The sequence below is a fragment of the Oryza sativa genome, chromosome 4 (assembly GCF_034140825.1).
Source record: "Oryza sativa Japonica Group chromosome 4, ASM3414082v1".
NCBI classification, from domain to species: Eukaryota; Viridiplantae; Streptophyta; class Magnoliopsida; order Poales; family Poaceae; genus Oryza; species Oryza sativa.
In genome coordinates this window covers 4471030-4478011 of record NC_089038.1, presented here as the reverse complement: position 1 = coordinate 4478011, position 6982 = coordinate 4471030, and the positions used below count along the sequence as shown (strand labels likewise).

At 41.4% G+C, this 6982-nt stretch overlaps 1 long non-coding RNA gene across 3 annotated transcripts; it reads right to left on the bottom strand.

The window, feature by feature from the left end:
• Positions 1 to 240: 240 nt before the first annotated feature.
• On the bottom strand, positions 241 to 3773 carry LOC9268906 (uncharacterized). 3 transcript variants are annotated; one of them, XR_001544910.3, is made up of 6 exons: positions 2889 to 3773; positions 2727 to 2790; positions 2447 to 2569; positions 1782 to 1907; positions 1149 to 1245; positions 241 to 718 (listed from the first exon to the last, which is right to left on the bottom strand). It is a non-coding gene; the product is annotated as an uncharacterized lncRNA (long non-coding RNA). The 3 variants fall into 3 exon arrangements; XR_001544911.3 differs by having other exon boundaries at positions 1782 to 1904; XR_001544912.3 differs by having other exon boundaries at positions 1782 to 1832.
• Between the last annotated feature and the right edge of the window lie 3209 nt (positions 3774 to 6982).

The following is a 6982-nucleotide window of genomic DNA, read 5'->3' as shown; positions in this document are numbered from 1 at the left end:
ATTCAATTTGAACCGATCGAGATTCAAGTTCTATTATCGATCATGTCCAAAGACCGTGTCATGCATTAGGAGGGCACTCGGTGCAGCCCGCAACTAAGCACTAAGCCACCTGGGAGCGTCCAACCCTAGCATATCTGGTAGCCAGTGGGGGTGTGCCGGTGGCTAGAAGTCAGCGGGACAAATTTTTCTTTTTTAAAAAAAAAAACTTGTACTGATAGTTTTTATACCGAAGGCTGTGGATTTCTTTGAAAAATGATTAATCTAATTGGAAGGGAATATTTCATATAGTTTAAGAGTGTTACATGATAATTAATTTGGAAGTCGAAGTAAATATTCCAGCGGTATATGATTGGTGGTACGTGGCATCATGAATACAACAACATTCTTTTTATGGTCTTCCACTGACTACCCAGATTAACTCATCTCCATGTAAACTGAGAAGCGGGAATTCATCAGTAGCAGATAGATCTCCAAGTTGAAAATTTCCTTTCCTTCCACGCATTCAGATCGAGGAAATACAGACAAGTTTTGTTGCACTGTCCAAACTTACGTGCTGATGATCGGTGATATCCATACTGTTTCTGCCTACATGAATTTGGAAATCAAGCAAAGCAGGAAGCCTGATTTGTTATATTCTTCAGTTAGGTTTAAATGGATTGTCTGATTAGGTTGCAAGCATCTTTTGATGTCCAGTCATAGCACCTTACAACGAATAAAGCTGCCATGACAGTAACAAACTTGGTTATTTAGTTGAGCAACAACATACATGCAAGGTGCAGCAAGCCTACAATATCTAAATCTGTGAAGTTAACAGTGTAATTAAGATGTTGTATTCAAATATAAAACTAAAAAAATAATTATAATCCACTTTTGACCAAAACATTAAGTAAAATAATATGGAAACATTTAAAAGGGTCAGTTTCGCTGCACATTATTGACTAAACAGATAGCTGAAAATTTCCCTAACAGAGCTTACACATTTTGAGACTTTTAGTAAACTAAAGAAAAATGTGATATTTGATGGATGAATTCAGAAAGAGAGAAAACCAATCCGTAAAACAGAAGCTACTGGGAATGAATATTAACACGCTTAACTGATGGACCTACTGTCTAGAAGTAGTTGAGTAGTTTTGAGCAGAGTGAAATACCTGTCCTGTACTGCAGATGGTGATCAATTGCACTTCTGTTTTGTGCTTTGATCAAATCAGTTAATGCGATTACATTCTTTTACTACATTTGCATCACCTGACAACCGAATAATTCTCATAAAGGGAAAACAAATGAAATTTGAAGGTAGAAGAACTAAGGATAATAACCACCTCATCAATTTCAGTATAAGAAAAACTAAAACTATGCAATATGGTCATTGGTTGGGTAAAAAGGAAAGGTTCCATGTTACACGTTGTCGACGGCATTAGCTAGTGCTATCTGAAGCCCTGAACTGAACTAAAAAAGTCTTTGAACCTACGTTATCCTGCTTCAAAGTTAATAGGAACAAAAATCTTAAACAATAGAAAATTAGGTTGCACATATCAACAAAGATTAGTAAAATCTAAGCGAGTGATATATGAAGTCATGAACTAAAAATAGTCTCCAAACCTAGGCTATCCTACCATCTTCATTTCTGAGTTAATAGGTACATACATCTGAGTAAATAGAAAATTAGGTTGGAGAGGGTATTCAATTGAACCTAGCTTTTTAGCAGAAAATGAAAAGGAAAAGAAAAGGTATTTAATTGAATATGTACTTGCAGCTCTGAATTAAAAGATATTCAATTGAACCTGAATTTTAGCAGCAAAACGGAACCATCGCATCAAGTGCAAGTTGGGGATCTGTTCAGAAGCAAGACGCCACAGTTGGAACACTTTGAATTCAGATGAATTTTACTGAATGGTCTGGCACTACTGCTGAATCCAAAAGAAATTAATTTATTTATCTCGGTGAAAAAGAAATTGTATTAAGGAAGAATCAACATATCAAAAAGAAGATTGTATTTTATCTAATTAAAAAATGTCAGTTTCTCAAAGTCGCCTCAGCTTATTTTATTCAGTTATTCTCTATCTACAATCTATATCTTCTTCACTAAGTAGCTTTGCAAACATGTGGCAACCACAAATCAGAAGGACAAATAAATCTACCTTGATTTGTCTTGCAAAAATCTGAATTGCTATGTTGTTTTTTAGCACACAGAATTGGACTTGTAGTTCTAATCTCTCAAATAGAATCGTACAACAATACCCGGTGAAAAGCAGAATGCCCAAGCTTTTCAATAAATTGTAGAGTAAAAAGATCACCAGGATGGTGAAATTTTATACTTCATTCGCTATATTTTCAGATAAAAAGCTACATGTATGTATAAACCTAATACTGACTCATGGACATCCAGTTCATGAGTAGAGAAGATTAACTTTCCAGTTAAAGGAACAGAAGAAATTGTGCTAGTCACCTTTAGAAGCAAAAGGACAAACTTTGGGATTGAATCTAATGCCTTCACTTATTGGCATTTCTCCTGTTACAATTGAAGGCAACAAAATGAATCCTTGAAGCATCAAAAAAACGCTTACTCCATCTACAGACAAAACAGAGAGCATTAGATATTTATTTGATGTATTCCTGCATAGATGGCCAAATCATGTCCAGCCGGATGATTACTATATTGCAAAGCAAAATAATAACGTCGAACATCACCAACATGATGTTAAACCCAAGGAGTTAGGAACCAATACCAATCTGTCCTTGGAAATGTTCCCAATCATCACGGTGTGCTCGATCCCACATCCCAGCCTGAAACTGCACCAAAACACATAAACAGAAGAGATGAATGAGAGCAGAAACATACATCTGAACCATGCGACCAAACCAAAAGGAAAGATTTCCAATAGTCATACAAAAACAGTCGCACGGTGCAGTAGAGGAGCATGGCACAAAGCAATGTACTGTCAGTCATCTTCCTCGACGTTGCCCCGTGCTCCGGCGTCGTCTTCCTGTACCGGCGGGGTAGAGAAGGTGGACGATAGCGTGAAGACCCTCACACAGATCGAAGCCATTTGTTCAGCAGTGTTGAAGGAAAGACGGCAAAGCAGAAAAATCAGATCAGCATGAGAAGGGATAACCAATGGCTTGGGGCACGACGTCACCGGAGATCGACGGCGCGGCGCGGAAGCGGCGGGCATGTGGAGGGCAGGGCGGGGGGGTGGAGCTGGGAGGGCCGTGGAGATGGCGCAGGTGAGGGCGGTGTGGGGAGGAGGAGAAGCGATGGCACGGTCGGCCTCGGCGAGCGCCGCGCGGGCGAGTGGGCCGGGGGGCTTCTTGGTCCCCGCGCCAGTGGAAGCGGCGGCGGCGCGCGCACGGGCGAGGAGCTGGGCGCCCTGCGCGAAGTGACGGCGACGGCGGATGACCTCCCAGCGCTAGTAGATGAGAAGAACGGCGTCGGCGGTTGGATCGGGAACCGGAGTCCGCGGCGGTTCGACGAAGGCGGTAGGGGTGGGGGACTGGACGGCGTGGGGGTAGGAGGCGGCGGCGGCGATGTGGCCCGCTCGATGACGGCTCCGGCGGGAGGTAGCGGGCTAGGGGAATCGGGAGCGCAGCCCGGCGAGCGGAGTTGGGGCGGCGGGCTCGCACGAGAGGCGGCGGCGGGAGGCAGCGACCCGGCGACGCGTGAGGGGCGGGCGCAGCCGCGCGCGAGCGGAGCGGCGCCGGCGGCCGCGCAGGAGGATAGGTTTTCCTTTTTTTTTTTCTTTTTTTGCGGCGGTGGGTTCTTCTCTTTTTTTTTTTCGATTTTGCTATATATTTGTCGACAAATTTTCTCTCAAAAATTTGACAGATGTAATTACAGTACAATCGTAATGTAATTACACTGTAACTTTCATGTAACTACACTGTAACTATATGTAACTATAGTGTAACTTGTATGTAACTCTCAAAAATCTCTCTGTAATATGTTATTTGGGTAAAATGGAGGTTGTGGGAACAAATCCTTACACATATGTGTGTGCTGTGATTTTTTTTTCTTCCTCACCAAAACAAATCTTGTAATAGATTTAACGATTCAAAATTACGTGAAACTTATATACAAGTTACACTGTAGTTACATGTAAGTTACACTGTAATTACATTTAAGTTACATTGTAATTACACTACGATTGTATTATAATTACATTTGTCAAATTTTTAGGAGAAAATTTGTCGACAAATGTATAGGTGGTCCCTTTTTTTTCCGCTAATCGCTGTTTACTGACGCGGGAATCGCGTTGATCCAATTTTTGATATAAACCGTGGGATGAATAGATCTAAGGGTGTTAGCAGAGAAAGCTGTTTGATGAACTGGTGCTTTTTATATTCGTATAGATATGTATAGTTTATAAAATCAAATAAGAGATATATCAATTTTGTGAACAATGTTACTATCACTTTATCAGATGAATAAATGACCAAAATAAAAGTTATATATCTTGATGAGTTATTCAACTTTGTTGTTGATAACTTTTTCAGTTGAAATCATTTATTATTTGAAAATGTTGTTTGAAGTTGTCATATTTTCAAATTCAAATTTAAACGGTTCAAAAAATGTTATATAGAAAAATGACTAAAATAAAAGTTATAGATCTTGATGAGTTATTCAACTTTGTTGATGATGACTGAAAAACTTTGTTGATGATGAATTTTTCAGTTGAAGTCGTTCACTAACAAAAAAATTCTATTTGAATCTCTCAAATTTTGAATTTCAAATTTCAAATTGTTTAAATAGATTCAGATGGAGAAATGACCAAAATAAAAATTTTGCACCTCGATGAGCTCTACAACTTTGGTTTCAGTGACTTTTCCATTTGAAATCATTTATTAACCCTAATTTTTCTTCGAAGTTATCAAATTTTGAAAATTCAAACTTTGAATTGTTCAAATGAACTTATTTGTATAAAGGACGATACAATAGTTGTAGATCTCGATGAGTTATACAATTTTGTTGTTTATGATTTTTGATGGTTGTGTATGTAAATGAATGTATATGAATGGAGGATTTTGGGGTGTGACATATCCCGACCTAGGGCTTAATAAGATTAATAGAATATTCATACCAACAAGCTACAACTACTCTTTTGGAAGCCAATCTCCAAAGAACTTTGATATTAAGCGTGCTTGGTTTGGAGTAATTTCGGGATGAGTGACTGATCGGGAAGTGAACTTCCCGGGTGCGCACGAGTAAGGACAAGAAAAGATTGGCCTGAGAGAGGCGGGACGGCATGGCATGGCTAGCAAAGGCCTGAGGCTAGCCAAAAATATTTTTTTTTTGGGATTATACTCATCTGTGACAGGGATTAACTTAAGCATTGAGATGACTCATCTGTGACGGGCATTAACTTAGAGGTGCACACGAGTAAGGACAAGAAAAGATTGGCCTGAGAGAGGCGGGACGGAACGGCATGGCATGGCTAGCAAAGGCCTGAGGCTAGCCAAAAATAATTTTTTTTTTGGGATTATACTCATATGTGACAGGGATTAACTTAGGCATTGAGATGACTCATCTGTGACGGGCATTAACTTAGAGGTGCACACGAGTAAGGACAAGAAAAGATTGGCCTGAGAGAGGCGGGACGGCATGGCATGGCTAGCAAAGGCCTGAGGCTAGCCAAAAATAATTTTTTTTCGGATTATACTCATCTGTGATGGGCATTAACTTAGGCATTGAGATGACTCATCTGTGATTGGCATTAACATAGGCCCGATTGAGATGACTCATCTGTGATGGGCATTAAAAAAGATTGGCCTGAGAGAGACGGGACGGCATGGCATGGCTAGCAAAGGCCTGAGGCTAGCCAAAAATAATTTTTTTTTTGGGATTATACTCATCTGTGACGGGCATTAACTTAGGCATTGAGATGACTTATCTATGACGGGCATTAACTTAGGCCCGATTGAGATGACTCATCTGTGACGGGCTATAGTTAATGCCCATCACGGATAAGGGTCATCTGTGACGAGCTATAGTTTAGGCCCGATTGAGATAGATCATCCGTGACGGGCTATAGTTTGACATGTCATGTAGGTCAAAGCTATCGGTGACAGGCTTTAATTAGGGCCCGATTGAGATAGGTTCATCCGTGACGGCCGTTTGCCCGATTGAGATAACTTTTCACATCAGTGACTTTTAGCCTGTGACGGCTAGGTTGCTGCGTCACTAGAACGGATGGAGCCATGAGTGACTTCTAGATCTGTCATCCCCAACCACACTGAGAGCATCCACGGTGGCAGATGGAGCCGGCGTGGAGGAATCGTCAACCACGACGATCACCCGTTTCAATCAGTTGCCGCCTATTCCCTCCATTACCAGCACCGGCAGTTTCCACCGACACGGGCAGCATGGAGCGTCATTGGACCGCACGTCGCAGCTGTTGGATACACCGTCCCTAGGATGGAACCTCACTGCCACCACCGCCGTAACTGGATCTGCTCGCGCTGAGCTGTTGTTGACGGTCGTTATCGATCAGTTTCGACCGTCAATATTACCAAAACAGAGGAGAACTAGTGATGCTTGCAATGCATATATCTGTTAGAATAATAATATTCCATTAGTATTAGGTATACTAACCTTTCTGCAGAGTATGACAATAAAGTGGAGGAGAATCGACGTCAACTCAAATGATAAATCAATCGGACGATGTCGAGAACCAGACTTGTGTATGAATAGGCCAAGAACTAAGAATTGATACGACAAACTGGGTCAAAATTCACAAGTCTGCGGAGAAGAACAACAGAGGAGGTCACCAGCCAAACCATGGGCTGGTTGGGCCAGCCCCAGGTTCGGCACCTCCCTCATCGCCGCTGGATGCAGGGTTTCTTTTAGACGGTGTGGTTTAGCTCCCAATGACGGTTAGAGGGTATTTCCAACCATTCCAACCATCACAACCGTCATTGGGAGGCTATAGAAACCCCTCACCTTCTCACTTCACTCACACCCCAAGCAATAGCTCTCTCATTTCTCTCA